Source organism: Nicotiana sylvestris, chromosome 7 (genome assembly GCF_000393655.2).
Source record: "Nicotiana sylvestris chromosome 7, ASM39365v2, whole genome shotgun sequence".
NCBI lineage: Eukaryota > Viridiplantae > Streptophyta > Magnoliopsida > Solanales > Solanaceae > Nicotiana > Nicotiana sylvestris.
Genome location: NC_091063.1, coordinates 104,124,974 through 104,142,672, shown reverse-complemented (window position 1 = coordinate 104,142,672; position 17,699 = coordinate 104,124,974). Strand labels below are relative to the sequence as shown.

General features: G+C 40.1%; 1 pseudogene; it reads left to right on the top strand.

Annotated features, from left to right (window-relative positions):
• The first annotated feature begins 2,315 nt into the window (after positions 1-2,315).
• Positions 2,316-17,442, top strand: LOC104216571 (pentatricopeptide repeat-containing protein At5g01110-like; annotated as a pseudogene).
• The last annotated feature ends 257 nt before the right edge of the window (positions 17,443-17,699 follow it).

Sequence of the window (17,699 nt, the reverse complement as noted above, 5' to 3'; positions counted from 1 at the left end):
AAAATTTTTCGCGAACGCGAAGGTCTCCCGCGAAGGCGATGAACAAAAATCATCTAGGTAGTGTTTTTAACTGAGTATTTTAGTATTTTGAGCATATCTTGAGTTCTAGAGCTCCATTTGAGGTGATTTTTGCGGCGTTGTTCTCATCCCAACAAAGGCGTAAATATATGACCTTTAATTTAATATTTTTTCATGATTATTTTCGTTGCTTATTATTTTATCCGTATTTGGACGGTAGAAATTGGTGTTTTGAGCCCTAAAATTTAGAAATGGTAAATCTGTGATTTGAGGGACAATTCGTGGATGAAATTTGATGATTCTCTAGATATATACTATAAAATTTAAGGATAATATTTATTTTTTATAATTTTTGGTATCCGGGCACATGGCCCTAGGCGTTGAACTTGTTAACTTTTCGAGCAGAGCTGGAAATTGTTAAATTACGAGTATTGGAGTATATTTTGATTGCTTTGGACGTTGTTTGATTAGTTTCGGATCGTTTGACATCGGTTTGAAGAGTTAGAGAGGCGTTGGAACCGGTTATCGAATTTCAGAGCGAGGTAAGTCTCATGTCTAACCTTGTAAGGGGGAAACCACCTCGTAGGTATAAAATTGTTATGTGTTACTAGTTGTGGGTGATACGTACGCACGAGATGATGACAATCTGTACATAGCTCAAGCATATTTATGTCCAGGTAGACTTAGGACTCAATCTTATAATATTTGAATTATTTTAACTCAATTTGCTAGCTTAATTAATTGACTTTATAATTGAAATGGATTTAGGAACATATTAGGCCGAGCTTTATCACCTTGAGTTGTTTGGCAAGATGTTTGATAAAAGGTTAAAGTTATATTTATCTTATGCTCGGTACATGTGTTGTAAGCTCGTGACTTATAATTCGTTAAGTTTCTTCCTTTCCTGTGGATAGGGCCGAATGCCTCGGTAGTATATTGAGATGCATTTCAAGTTCGCGCAGGTCAACCCTCGGAAGTGTACACACCACTCTAGGTCGGGCCATACGACCTCGGCATAATCGTGCGTAATACCGCTTGGAGTCCGAATATTCGTGAGATGCCCGTTTTATTTAGATCTGGAATTTGTATGGTATTCTTTATCCATTTGAGATTAAATTTGATATTGCTGATATGTTGAGATAGCATATGACATTTGAGAGGTTTATATTGTCAAAAGAAAAGTTGGGGAAATATGTGAGTTACAGTTTTTATCTCATGGTTACTGTTGTGTTTGATACCGGTTTATAATCTATTATACCCCGTAAGTTTAACAATATTGACACCGTTATATATATTGATATGGTATTTTGAGTGGAACTTTTTCTTTTAAAACAGTCATCGTCACAAAAAGGATTAATAATGTGTGTGTGTGTACATATGATATATTCACACGCACATGTACTCTGGCTTTAATTCCATATATCCTACTCATAACTTTTCCCTTGTAAAAGAAATAAGTGGGATGATTGTTTTGTAGCCATTACACGAAATAATTTACATTGTTTAAGCTTTAATATTAATTTATGATTGCATTTTTTCAGAAAATAAAAAGATTTTCCAAAAATATGGTATAAACGATAAAAATAAAAATGAAAAGCTTGATATAACTTACGTAGCGATATCTGAAAGAAAAGAAGACTTTAAACTTATATTAAAGTCATAGAAGTTTATGTACTTATAAATGATTTCATTAAAAATAAAATAGAACGTTAAAAGTATAATTTTGGATAGTTACCATTATTATTATTCTCGGATATGATAAATTATACACCTAATATGAGAAAGTTTATGAGATTTTCTTTATTGTAAAGATATGAATTACTTTTTCACAAGAAAAGAAGGTTATATTTTTACCATTTTAAAATTAAGCGTACGATAATTTTTACTTTTTATATGAGATTAGAAAAATTATAAGTTGAAAATATATATGTATTTTTACATGGTTGTTTTAATGAAATAATAGTGTATGTATTAATTTTATATGGTACTATATGACTATGATAGTAAGAATATATAAAGTGTGTTAAAAGTGAGTAGTATTTTAAGTAATTTAAATTTTTTTTTAATTGCGTGGACATTAAACTACGTGTAAGAAGCTAAGATGACTAATCACCATGTAGTAGGTGGACGTGGATACAATTTTACAGTCACATGTGTAGTACTTCTTTCTTTGCTCATTTTTGCCGTTTATATAGATTTGTTTGGATTTCCATCAAGCTGGGGGTTCGACTTCTTTGCTAAATGAACTGCTTTCGAATCGCTTTTAGAAGTGGGATTCTAATCATGTCGTCTGGGATATGTTGGCTTCTGGTTATTCCCGTTGTCAGATGGTTCTCGATGCTCTCTTTGTTTTTGCAAAGATGAAAGATTTCAATATCCGGGCTTCGATAATTTTATATAATAATTTGTTGTATAAATTGAGGGACACTGATATCATCCAGGATGTCTGTGATGACATCAAAGCTAATGGGATACACCCGAGTGAGTATACTAATTCCATTCTTATAGATGGCCTATGTAAACAGTTCTTAATGCAAGAAGTTGTTGAGTTTCATCGATGGACTGAATGTAGAGAGCTTGGGCCTTGTGTTATGTCTTTCAATACTCTTATGTCAAGTTCATGTAAAATGGGTTATATAGATGTTGCAAAGTTATTCTTTTGTATGATATTTAAGTATGGATTACATCTTAATGTATATAGTTACAATATTCTCATTCATGGGTTAAGCATGGCGGGTGCAATGGAAGAAGCCTTGGAGTTCAAAGGTGATATGGAGAAATACGGTTCAAACGTGTTTTGTCGTGATTGTCGTGTGTTAGAGGGATTGTCCGAAGAACCGACTCAAGTATGTTAAGATTATCCCTTCTTTCTTTGGCATGATCTATACGACATAAACGAAACAAGAAAATGTGGAATTTTCATAAATGATTCTATTCATAGAAATACTAGAGATACTTATGTTCTTGATCCCCCATGTATCATATTATTCTATTATTTGTTCATGGGTCTCAAAAATACATAAGATGGTAAAGTTTATTCCATGATATTAATCAAATGTATAATGGTATTATGACCCTCCGAAAGATTTTATTTACGTATTTATCATGCATTGCATTTATTTATACATGTACATTGACCTATGACCAGATGACGTTATATACACGTATATATATATAGGATATGGGAAAAGGTTACGGCGTTATATATGCACCACCACCTGATCAGCTAGTATACGATGATGATGTTGCCCACAGTGGCTGAAATATGATTCAGACGGCGTTATATACGCGTATATATGTATATTATATTTATATGGGATATGGGAAAAAGGTTATGGCGTTATATACACACCACCACCTGATCAGCTAGTATACATTCATGATATTGCCCACAGTGGCCGAGATGATATGATGGGATGCCCTCAGAGGCTTGATGATGTTATGTACATAAAGACCTATGCATTACATGACATTTAGACGCATATGCATGACATTATAGATATTTCATGATTTAGAGAGCTATCCATACTTACAGGTTGAGTCTTTACTCCATGTTTCTTCATGTCCTTTAAATACTGATTTACATGTCTAACATACTCGGTACATTATTCGTACTGATATCCTTTTGTTAGGGGCCCTGCATTCATGCCTGTAGGTATAGATAATCAGTTTGACGAGCCCTCATAGTAGGCGAGATTGACATACAACGAAGGATCGGTAAGACTCCACCTTATTCGGAGTGTAGCCGAGTCTATGAGTCATCGTGTTAGAGTCTTGCTACAAGCTTATGGGTAGGCCGGTACCCTGTCCCATTTGATGTCTGTCACGTCCCTAAACCCGGGCGCGATCGTGATGGCGCCTCTCGTGAAGACAAGGCCAGCCGACACTTCCAATATCCAATTATTAACAGTTAAACCATAAGAAATAAATCTAAAACATGATAAGATAATCCAAAGTTAACAGATAATAACATAATTCGCGAAAAATAACTCAACACAGCCCGATACCGGGGTGTCACTAGTCATGAGCATCTAACAAAAACAAAATACTCCCAATGTAACTACATAGTCTCATACAGAAAATTAAGAACATGAAGGACTAAGATATGGAAGAGCTCCGGACTACGAACGCCAACATCTACCTAGAGACTCCTCGGATTCGCCTGAGCCAGAAATGATCAGCACTCGGGAGCGGTACCAGATACGCCTGAATCTGCATACAGGATGCAGGGAGTAAAGTGAGTACTCCAACTCAGTGAGTAATAATCATAAATAAAGATTGAAAGCAGAAAATCACGTAAGACACAAAAACGTGCTATAATGAAGCAGTAAAACCCCTTTTTAAAACAGTAAACAAGTGAAAGATATGTAAAAATCCATCAACTCGAATTTAACCTCCTGAAAAGCCTTTTTCAATATTTAAGCAGGTAATTGACAGTCAATTATGAAAAATACACACATAAAGGTTCGCCCCTTGGGCACAATATCAACAAATCTGCCCCTCGGGAAACATCTCAGAACAGTACCAGCCCTTCGGGCAATCACATAGAACAATACTAGCCCCTCGGGCAATCACATAGAACAATATCAGCCCCTCGGGCTCAATCTCACATTACAATGGGTACCCGCGCTCACTGGGGGTATACAGACTTCTGGAGGGGTCCCTTACGACCTAAGCGCAATATCAAGCCATCTCGTGGCATCATCACTAGGCCCTCGACCTCGTATCAATCAAGCCACCTCATGGCGTACATATCTCAGGCCCTCGGCCTCATAATTAGTATAAATGTTTCCTTACAACATAGGCCCTCAGCCTTACTCAGTCAAAAATCCTCACAAGCCACTCAGGCAGTAGTATAACATGTTTCTCATCCTAAAATATCATTTAAAAGATCATGTAAGTGTTAAAACAAAGTAAACATGGCTGAGTACGAAAAACAGTGATATAACATGACTGAGTTCAAGTATAAAGTCAAAACAGTGAGAAAATACCAGTAAAAATCCTCGAAGGGTTCAAATAGTTGGCACAAGGCCCAAATATGGCATTCAGCCCAAATCATGATGATAGCAAATAGATTTCAGTCAAATACGCGATAAAATAGTCATTTGGGACGGACTGAGATGAGTATTTAAACATTCTGCCCAGGCCTGAAATCCTTCTTCGTGAACGAGGTCAAAGCCTCCGCGATTGCGACCACCCCATCGCGAACGCGATGCTTTACTCAGACAGACCTTCAAGACTGCGTCCCCCCTTTCACGAACACGATGAGTTAAATTCCCCTGAAGCTCAGCTACCCATTTCTTCTACGCAAACGCGACAACACTCCCGCGAACGCAATGCACAAACATCCAGCCCTTTGCGAATGCGGAGCCTTCCTCGCGAACGCGAAGGCTTAAATCATCTACCTTCTCAACTAACCCTTCGCGAACGTGAGGACCTACTCGCGAACACGAAGGTCAAATTCTCTGCGACGCTTCAGCAGTTTTTCTGCAATTCTAAACACCATGAAATGGTCCAATTGACCACCCGAAACTCACCCGAGGCCCCCAGGACCTCAACCAAATATGCCAACATATCCCATACCCTCATTCAAACTTATTCCAACCTTCTAAATGCTCAAAACAACATTGAAACACCAAATTAGCATCGGATACAAGCTTAAGAATTTCAAAATCTTCTAAATTACACTTTTGATAAAACCCCCAATCAAACTACGTCCGAATGACCTAAAATTTTGCACACAAATCCCAAATGACACAGCGGAACTAATACAACTCTCGGAACTCCATTCCGACCCCTATATCAAAATCTCGCCTACCAACCGGAAATCGCCAAAATATCAACTTCACCAATTCAAGCCTAAATCTACTCTGAACCTTTAAAATTTAGTCTGATCGCGCTCCTAAGTCCCAAATCACCTCCCGAAACTATTCGAACCATCGAGATTTATATCTGAGCCCTCTAACACATAAGTCAACATCTAGTTGACTTTTCCAACTTAAGCTTCCTCAAAAGAGACAAATGTCTCAAACCTTACCAAAATCATTCCGGATTCGATCCGACCAACCCGATACCACATAACACGGATAAAAAAGCACAAAAAATCAGAAATGGGGAAAACAGAGCGGTAACTCATGAGACGACTGGTCGGGTCGTCACATCCTCCCCAACTTAAACAAACGTTCGTCCTCGAACAAGTCAAGAAAAATACCTGAAGACTCAAACAGGTGAGGATATCTGCTCCGCATCTCCCGCTCGGTCTCTAGGTAGCCTCCTGCATTGTCCAACCTCTCTACTGCACTTTTACTGAAGCTATATCCTTCGACCTCAACTTTCGAACCTGATGACCCAAAATAGCTACTAGCTCCACATCATAGGTCAAATCATCATCCAATTGAACCGTGCTGAAATTCAGAACATGAGACGGATCCCCAATATACTTTCGGAGCATAGAAACATGAAATACCAGATGCACACTCGACAAGCTGAGTGGCAAAGCAAGCTCATAAGCCACCTCCCCAATCCTCCGAAGCACCTCAAAAGGCCCAATGAACCGCAGACTCAATTTCCCTTTCTTCCCAAATCTCATAACACCCTTTATGGGAGAAACCTTCACAGAACCTTCTCGCTAACCATGTAGGACACATCTCAAACCTTCCTATCAGCATAGCTCTTTTGCCTTGACTGCACTGCACGAAGCCTCTCCTGAATCACCTTTACCTTATCTAAGGCATCTTGTACCAAGTTTGTCCCCAATAGCCTAGTCTCACTGGGGTCGAACCAACTAACTGGAGATCTACACTGCCTCCCTTACAAAGCCTCATATGGAGCCATCTAAATACTCGACTGGTAGTTGTTGTTATAAGCAAACTCTGCAAGCAGTAGAAACGGATCCCATGACCCTCAGAAATCAATGACACAAGCATGCAACATGTCCTCCAATATCTGAATAGTGCACTCAGACTGCCCGTCCGTCTGAGGGTGAAAAGTTGTGCTCAACTCAACCTGAGTACCCAACTCTCGCTGCATAGACTTCCAAAACTGCGATGTAAACTGAGTGCCCCTATCTGAAATGATGGAAACTGGGATACCATGCAAATGAACAATCTCCCGAATATAGATCTCTGCCAACCGCTCTGAAGAATAGGTAGTACACACAGGAATGAAGTGCACGGACTTGGTCAGCCGATCCATAATCACCCAAATAGCATCGAACTTCCTCAAAGTCTGTAGAAATCCAACTACAAAGTCAATAGTAATCCTCTCCCACTTGCACTCTGGAATATCTATCCGCTGAAGCAAGCCATCCGATCTTTGATGCTCATATTTCACCTACTGACAATTGAGACACCGAGCTACAAATCCTACAATGTCTTTCTTCATTCTCCTCCACCAATAGTGCTACCTCAAATCCTGATACATATTCGCGGCTCCTGGATGAATGGAATACCACGAGCTATCAGCCTCCTCCAGAATCAACTCCCGAATCCCATCCACATTGGGCACAGAAATCTGGCCCTGCATCCTCAACAACCCGTCATCACCAATGGTCACATCTCTGGCATCATCATGCTGAACTCTGTCCTTAAGGACAAGAAAATATGGATCATCATACTGGCGCTCTTTGATGCAATCATATAAGGAAGACCGAGAAACTACCCAAGCCAATACCCGACTAGGCTCCGACATATCTAACCTTACGAACCGATTGGCCAAGGTCTGAACATCAACTGCAAGAGGTCTCTCCCCAACTGGAATATATGCAAAACTCCCCACACTCACTACCTTTTGGCTCAAAGCATCGGCCACCACATTGGCCTTTTCCGGATGGTACAATATAGTGATATCATAATCCTTAAGCAACTCCAACCACCTCCACCGCCTCAAATTCAGATCCTTCTGTTTGAACAAGTGTTGAAGGCTAGGATGATCAGTAAACACCTCACAAGACACACCATACAAGTAATGCCTCCAAATCTTCAACGCGTGAACTATGGCAGCCAACTCCAAATCATGAACGGGGTCGTTCTTCTCATGGGGCTTCAACTGACGAGAAGCATAAGCAATAACTCTACCCTCCTGCATCAATACACAACCAATGCCAACTCTCGAAGCATCACAATACATGGTATATGAACCTGAAACTGATGGCAAAACTAACACTAGAGCTGTGGTCAAAGCTGTCTTGAGCTTTTGAAAGCTCTCCTCACACTCGTCCGACCATACAACCGAAGTACCCTTATAAGTCAACTTGTTCAAGAGCGATGCAATAGATGAGAATCCCTAAACAAAACGACGATAATAACCCGCCAAACCAAGAAAGTTGCGAATCTCTATGGCTGAGGAAAGGCTGGGCCAACTCTGAACCGCCTCTATTTTCTTTGGATCAACCTGAATACCCTCACTGGACACCACGTGCCCCAAGAAAGCCACTGAACTAAGACAAATCTCACACTTGGAGAATTTTGCATAAAGCTTCTCCTCTCTCAATCTCTGTAACACAACTCTCAAATGCTTCGCTTTCTCCTCCTGACTACGTGAATATACCAAAATATCATCAATGAAGACTATGACAAAGGAGTCAAGATAAGACCGGAACACACTGTTCATCAAATGCATAAACGCTACTGGGGCATTGGTCAGCCCAAAAGACATCACCAAGAACTCATAATGACCATATCGAGTCCTGAAAGCTATCTTAAGAATATCCGAGTCCTTGATCTTCAACTGGTGATACCCTGAACGGAGATCAATCTTGGAGAACACTCTCACTCCCTGAAGCTGGTCGAATAAATCATCAATGCGAGGCAAAGGATACTTGTTATTAATTGTTACCTTATTCAATTGTCTATAATCAATGCACATCCTCATAGTGCCATCCTTCTTCTTCACATATAGAACCGGCGCACCCTAAGGTAACACACTATGCCGAATGAACCCCTTATCAAGGAGTTCCTGAAACTTCTCCTTTAATTCCTTCAACTCCGGTGGTGCCATACGATATGACAGAATAGAAATGGGTTGAGTGCCCGGCACCAGGTCAATACCAAAATCAATATCCCTGTCCGGTGGCATGCCCGACAGGTCTGCAGGAAACACATCGGGAAAATCCCTCACAACTGGAACAGAAGCAATACTGGGAGTCTCAACACCAACATCCCTTACGAAGGCTAGATACCAAAGACAACCCTTCCCAACAATACGTTGGGCTTTCAAGAACGAGATCACTCTACTGGGAATATAATCAGTCATACCTTGCCACTCAATCTGTAGCACACCTGGTATAGCCAATGTGAGTGTCTTAGCATGATAGTCCAGAATAGCACGACACGGCGATAACCAATCCATGCCCAAAATGACATTGAAATCCACCATATACATTAATAAAAGATCCACATGGGTCTCCAGACCCCCAATAGTTACCATACACGACCGGTACACACAGTCTACAACAACAGTATCGCCCACCAGGGTAGATATATGAACAAGTGAAGCAAGAAACTCATAAGGTGTACCCAAATAACGATCAAAGTATGATCACACATATGAAAAGGTGGAACCGGGATCAAATAATATAGAGACATCTCTTTGGCAGACTGAAACAATATTTGTAATAACAGCATCTGAAGCAATAACATTGGGTCTGCCTGGAAGTGCATAGAAATGGGCATGACCGCCACCTGATCAACCTCCCCTCTGGGGAGACCCCTAGCTGACTGACCTCCACCCCTAGCTGGTTGGGCGGGTGGTGGTGAAGTAACTGGTGCTAAAGCCGTTGACTGACCCCTCTGCTGAGATGAACTCGCAAGACGACTAGGACACTACCTTCACATATGACCCATCTCACCACACTCATAACAACTCCCAAGTGCTGGTGAAGGGAACTGAAGGGAACCCCTTGCACTGGAATGACTAGCAGATGCACTCGGCATAGAAGAGCCCTAAACTAATGGAGCACGGGACAAACTCTGAGCTCGAAGGGCACTAAGTGATGACTGGCCCTGATGAGAACTATGAGAACCATGACCCGATGATTCCCCATGATAACCTGGGCAAGCTGGTTGAGCATGCTTGAATGAACGACCTCTGCTGTGCTGAAACTGACCTCTCAAAAGAGTACCACTATAACCACCAGATCCTCGAGGCCTCTTGGCATCCCTCTCCTCGCGCTCCTAGCAACGAACAAACTCAATCTCATGGGTAATATCCACAACCTCCTCGAAAGTAGCACCAATCACCCTCTCCCTGGTCATAAGAATACGAAGCTGATAAGTGAGGCTATCAACAAACCTCCTAATCCTCTCCCTATATGTCGGAACCATCCAAATAGCATGGCAAGCTAGCGCGGAGAAACTCATCTCGTACTGTGTCACATTCATCTCTCCCTGACACAACCACTCAAACTCCCTATGCAGCTCCTCTCTGCAGGACTACGACACATACTTCCCCAGAAAGAGAACGGAGAACTGCTGCCAGGTAAGGGGTGCTGCACCAAAAGGCCTACACCTCTCAAAAGCATCCCACCAAGTAAAAGAAGCTCCAAAAAACTGATAAGTAGTGAAAGCGACCCCGCTGGTCTCCAAAATACCCGTTGTACGGAGCATCCTCTGACACTTATCTAAGAAGCCCTGGGCATCCTCGCCCTCTGCACCACTAAAGGTCGGAGGCTGCAGTCTACCAAACCTTTCTAACCTACGCTGCTCATCCTCTAGCATAGCAAGAACTACAAAGTCCTGAGAAGCTATAACTGGCTGGGCTGGATGTGCCCCCGGCGTTTGAAGTCCTAGCACGACCTGCTCTTGTGTGCGAGCGACGGGAGTCTGATTACCTCCCCCAGCCTGAGAAGTAGCTGTGGCTGTAGTGACTGAACCGCATGAGCTAGGCCCGTGCAAACTGATAAGATCTGAGCCAAGGCCTCCTAAAGACCCGAAATCACAATGGGCATAACTGGTGCTGCTGGAGCGTCCATAACTGGGACTTGATCCTAAACTGGGGCAGCTGGTGGATCTGCAGGTGCTGCCCTAGCTGCTCTGCCCCTACCACGACCACGACCACGATCGCATCCTCGGCCTCTAGTAGCCACAGCTGGTGGTACTGGTGGTTATCCATCCTGACTAGTAGCGCTTGTCCTCACCATCTGTGAGAGAATAGCATAATAGAAGTTTAGTACTCGGATTAACAAATTCGCACGACAAGAATTTCAAGAATATGAAGTTTTTCCTAAAGGATCTACAGCCTCTCAAGGATAAATACAGACGCCTCCGTACCGATCCGTGAGACTCTACTAATCCTGCTCATGACTCGTGAGACCTATGTAACCTAGGCTCTGATACCAACTTGTCACAACCCTAAACCCGAACCTGGTCATAATGGCGCCTCTCGTGAAGACAAGGCCAGCCGACACTTCCCATATCCAATTATTAACAGTTAAACCATAAGAAATAAATCTAAAGTATGATAAGATAATCCAAAGTTAACAGATAATAGCATAATTCGCGAAAAATAACCCAACACAGCCCGATACCGGGGTGTCACTAGTCATGAGCATCTAACAAAAACAGAATACTCCCAATGTAACTACAAAGTCTAATACAGAAAACTAAGAATATGAAGGACTAAGATAGGGAAGAGCTCCGGGCTGCGAACGCTAACAGCTACCTAGAGACTCCTCGGATCTGCCTAAGCCGGAAATGATCAACCCTCAGGAGCGGGACCAGATACGCCTGAATCTGCATACAGGGTGCAGGTAGTAAGGTGAGTACTCCAACTCAGTGAGTAATAATCATAAATAAAGACTGAAAGCAGAAAATCACGTAAGGCACAAAAGCATGCTATAATGAAGCAGTAAAACCCCCTTTTAAACAGTAAACCAGTGAAAGTAAGGTAAAAATCCTTTAACTCGAATTTAACCTCCTGAAAAGCCTTTTTCAGTAATTAAGCAGGTAATTGACAGTCAATTATGAAAAAAAAAACACATAAAGGTTCGCCCCTCGGGCACAGTATCAACAAATCCGCCCCTCGGGCAACATCTCAGAACAGTACCAGCCCCTCGGGCAAGCACATAGAACAATACCAGCCCTTCGGGCTCAATCTAACATTAGAATGGGTACCCGCGCTCACTGGGTATGCACAGACTCCTAGAGGGGCCCCTTACGGCCCAAGCGCAATATCAAGCCATCTCGTGGCATCATCACTAGGCCCTCGGCCTCGTATCAATCAAGCCACCTCGTGGTGTACATATCTCAGGCCCTCGGCCTCATAATCAGTATCAAATGTTTTCTCACAACATAGGCCCTCAGCCTTACTAAGTAAAAAATCCTCACAAGCCACTCGGGCAGTATTAAAACATGTTTCTCAGCCCAAAATATCATTTAAAAGATCATGTAAGTGTTAAAACAGAGTAAACATGGCTGAGTACAAAATATAATGAAATATAACATGACTGAGTTCAAGTATAAAGTCAAAACAGTGAGGAAATACCAGTAAAAATCTCCGAAGGGTTCAAATAGTTGGCACAAGGCCCAAATATGGCATTCAGCCCAAATCATGATGATAGCAAATAGATAGTCAAATATGCGATAAAATAGTCATTCAGGACTGACTAACTCACAATCCCCAATAGTGCACGACCTCACACTCGTCATCCAGCGTGTGTGTCACCTCAATATAGCACTACGATGTGCAAATTCGGGGTTTCAAACCATCAGAACATCATTTACAACCATTACTCACCTCGAACCGGTCAAATCTCTAGCTCGCGATTCCTTTACCACTCGAATCGGCCTCCACTCGCGTCGAATCTATCCAAAATCAGAATCACGACGTCAAAATATGCTAAGGGAACGAAGCCCAAGCGAAAATAATCAATATACGATATAAATCACGAAATTACCAAAACCCTACCCCCCGGCCCATGTCTTAGAATTCAATAATTTTTACATCACTAGATTACTTATCTCCCCACGAGTTCATACATATCAAAAGTTCTGAAATCCGACCTCAAATACCCTTCAAATCTTCAATCAAAGTTCTAAGTTTCCAAGCCCGAGTTCTTCAATTTTTGGCTTAATTTCATGATTATTTAGGTGGAATTCACATTAGAATCGAGTTTTAAGTCCAAAAATCTTACCTCCAAGTGATTCCCCTTGAATCCCTCTTCAATCCCCTTCAAAAAGATCCAAAAACGACCAATCTTCTACGCAAACGCGACAACACTCCCGCGAATGCGCTGCACAAACATCCAGCCCTTCTCGATCGCGGAGCCTTCCTTGCGAATGCGAAGGATAAAATCATCTGCCTTCTCAACTAATTCTTCGTGAACGCGAGGACCTACTCGCGAGCGCGAAGGTCAAATTCTCTACAACACTTCAGCAGTTTTTCTGCAATTCAAAACTTCATGAAATGGTCTGATTGACCACCCAAAAATCACCCGAGGCCCCCGGGACCTCAACCAAACATGCCAACATATCCCATAACCTCATTCAAACTTGTTCCAACCTTTGGAACGCTCAAAACAACATCGAAACACCAAATTTGCATCGGATTCAAGCCTAAGAATTTCAAAATCTTCTAAATTATGTTTTTGATCAAAAACCCAACCAAACTACGTCCGAATGACTTGAAATTTTGCACACACATCCCAAATGACATGGTAGAACTACTACAACTCTCGAAATTCCATTCCGACCCCTATATCAAAATCTTACCTACCAACCGAAAATCGCCAAAATATCAACGTCGCCAATTCAAGGCTAAATCTACTCCGATCCTCCAAACCTCAACTAGATCGCACTCCTAAGTCCCAAATCACCTCCCGAAGCTATACGAACCATCGAGATTCACATCTGAGCCCTCTAACATATAAGTTAACATCCGGTTGGCTTTTCCAACTTAAAATTCCTCAAAAGAGACTAGGTGTCTCAAACCTTACCAAAATCATTCCGGATTCGATCTGACCAATCCGATTCCACATAACATGGATAAACAAAGCATAAAGAAGCAGAAATGGGGAAAACAAAGCGGTAACTCATGAGACGACTGGCCGGGTCGTCACAATATCAAATAATCTTAGAGGCTTTGTAGACATAAGTTCATTTTGTACAGTATGTCAGAGGCCTTGACGGCCCATATGTATTCATGATTCAAAAAAATAATAATTCAGTGATACAGTATTGCCCACGTATAGTTATACATTCTGAGTTGTGGCCATGTTGGCCCATGATAGTTTCAATGAAAGAAAAAAATAATAATAAAGAGTTGCAGAGTGGTTCGCTCGGATTTGTACGACACCAGGTGCCAGCCACGCCTCCCATGGTTGGGGCGTGACAAAGTGGTATCAGAGCAGTTCGTGTCCTAGGGAGTCTATAAAGCCGTGCCTAGTAGAGTCTCAGTTATGGCTGTGTTGCGTGCCACATTTATAATTGAGAGGCTATAGGGCTTTTAGGAAATATTACCCTTCTTTTGTTTCCAGATCGTGCCACAGAGCTGAGCCATAAGAAGTCAGTATGAAGTTTTCGCCACATTTATATGCACCAGAGGTGCAGGTATCACAATAGAGCATTAATGCATAATGTGGAAGGGAGGTTATGAAAGAAACAGAAGATACGATGCGAGATTGAAAGGTAAGTAAGTTAAAGGTAAAGAAGATACGAGATACTCGAGTACAAAAGGTTGTGAATAATCAAGACTTCATACCCTAGTGAAAATATTACAAAATCTCCAAGAGTTAACATTCGAGGACGAATGTTCTAAAGGGGGGAAGAATGTTACACCCCATAAGTTTAACACCATTGACACTGTTATATATATTGATATGGTATTTTGAGTGGAACTTTTTCTTTTAAAACAGTCATCGTCACAAAAAAGGGTTAATATAATAAAATAATTTTGTGTGTGTGTATGTATAATATATTCACACGCACATGTACTCTGGCTTTAATTCCATATATCCTACTCATAACTTTTTCCTTGTAAAAGAAATAAGTGGGATGGTTATTTTGTAGCCATTACACGAAACAATTTACATTGTTTAGGCTTTAATATTAATTTATGATTACATTTTTTGAGAAAATAAAAAGATTTTCTAAAAATATGGTATAAACGATGAAAATAAAAATGAAAAGCTTGATATAACTTACGTAGCGATGTCGGGAAGAAAAGAAGACTTTAAACTTATATTAAAGTCATAAAAGTTTATGTACTTATAAATTATTTCATTAAAAATAAAATAGAACGTTAAAAGTATAATTTTGGATAGTTACCATTATTACTATTTTCGGATATGATAAATTATACACCTAATATGAGAAAGTTTATGAGATTTTCTTTATTGTAAAGATATGAATTATTTTTTCACAAGAAAAGAAGGTTATATTTTTATCATTTTAAAATTAAGTGTACGATAATTTTTACTTTTTATATGAGATTAGAAAAATTATAAGTTGAGAAAATATATGTATTTTTACATAGATATTTTAATAAAATAATAATGTATGTATTAATTTTATAGGTACCATATGACCATGATAGTATGATATATAAAGTGTATTAAAAATGAGTAGTATTTTAAGTAATTAGAGAAATTTTTTAATTGCATGAACATTAATCCACGTGTGAGAAGCTAAGATGACTAATCACCATATAGTAGGTGGACGTGGATACAATTTTACAGTCACAGGTGTAGTACTTCTTTCTTTGCTCATTTTTGCCGTTTATATAGATTTGTTTGGATTTCCATCAAGCTGGGGGTTCAGCTTCTTTGCTAAGTGAGCTGCTTTCGAGTCGCTTTTAGAAATGGGATTCTAATCATGTCGTCTGGGATATGTTGGCTTCTGGTTATTCTCGTTGTCAGATGGTTCTCGATGTTCTCTTTGTTTTTGCAAAGATGAAAGATTTCAATATCCGGGCTTCGATAATTTTATATAATAATTTGTTGTATAAGATGAGAAACACTGATATCATCCGGGATGTCTGTGATGACATCAAAGCTAGTGGGATACACCCGAGTGAGTATAATAATTCCATTCTTATAGATGGCCTATGCAAACAGTTCTTGATGCAAGAAGCTGTTGAGTTTCATCGAGGGACTGAATGTAGAGAGCTTGGGCCTTGTGTTGTGTCTTTCAATACTCTTATGTCAAGTTCTTGTAAAATGGGTTATTTAGATGTTGCAGAGTTATTCTTTTGTATGATGTTTAAGTATGGATTACATCTCACTGTACATAGTTACAATATTCTCATTCATGGGTTAAGCATGGCGGGCGTAATGGAAGAAGCCTTGGAGTTCAAAGGTGATATGGAGAAATACGATGTAGAGCCTAAAGTGGTGACTTATAACATCCTTGCCAAGGGATTCTGTTTGCTTGGTATGAAAAGTGGTGTCTGGACATTAATTAATGAAATGCTTCATAAAGGCTTAAATCCTGATATTGTCAGTACTTTTTAAAATGTTGATTTGTGGATATTGCAAGACAGTTAATGTTTACGAGGGTATTAAGTTGAGAGAGGAGTACGGTGCAACCTCTTCCAAGAATATCATGCGGATTTTTTTCCTACTCCGTTCTTGCCGTCACGTGTTTTGTCATGATTGTCGTGTGTTAGATGGATTGTTTGGAGAATCGGCTAAGGTATGTTAAGGTTATCCTTTCTTTCTTTTGGCATGATCTATACGACACAAACGAAACAAGCAAATATAAAATTTTCATAAATGATTCTATTCATAGAAATACTAGAGATACTTATGTTCTTGATACCTCATGTGTCATATTATTCTATCATTTGTTCATGTGTCTCAAAAATACATAAATTCGTAAAGTTTATTTCATGATATTAATCAGATGTTTAATGGTCTTATGACACTCCGAAAGATTTTATTTACGTATTTCTCATGCATTGCATTCATTTATACATGTACATTGACCCATGACCAGATTGCATTATATACGCATATGTATATGTATATATATATATATATATATATATATATATATATATATATATATATATATATATATATATATATGAGATATGGGAAAAGGTTACGACGTTATATACGCACCACCCCCTGATCAGCTGATATACGATGATGATATTGCCCACAGTGGCTGAAATATGAGTCAGACGACATTATATATGCGTCTATATGCATATTATATTTATATGAGATATGGAAAAAAGGTTACGGCGTTATATACGTACCACCACTTGATCAGCTAGTATACGTTGATGATGTTGCCCACAGTGGCCGAGATGATATGATGGGATGTCCTCAGAGGCTTGATGATGTTATGTATTTACAAACCTATGCATTATATGACATTTAGACGCATATGCATGACATTATAGATATTTCATGATTTAAAGAGCTATCCATACTTACAGGTTGAGTCTTTACTCCATGTTTCTTCCATGTTCTTTATATACTGATTTACATGCCAAACATAGTCAGTACATTATTCGTACTGAAGTCCTTTTGTTAGGGCCCCTGCATTCATGCCTGCAGGTATAGATAATCAGTTTGACGAGCCCTCATAATAGACGATATTGGCATTCAACGAAGGATCGGTAAGACTCCACCTTATTCGGAGTGCAGCTGAGTCTATGAGTCATCGTTTCAGAGTTTTGCTATAGACTTATGGGTAGGACGGTACCCTGTCCCATTTGATGTCAAATAATCTTAGAGT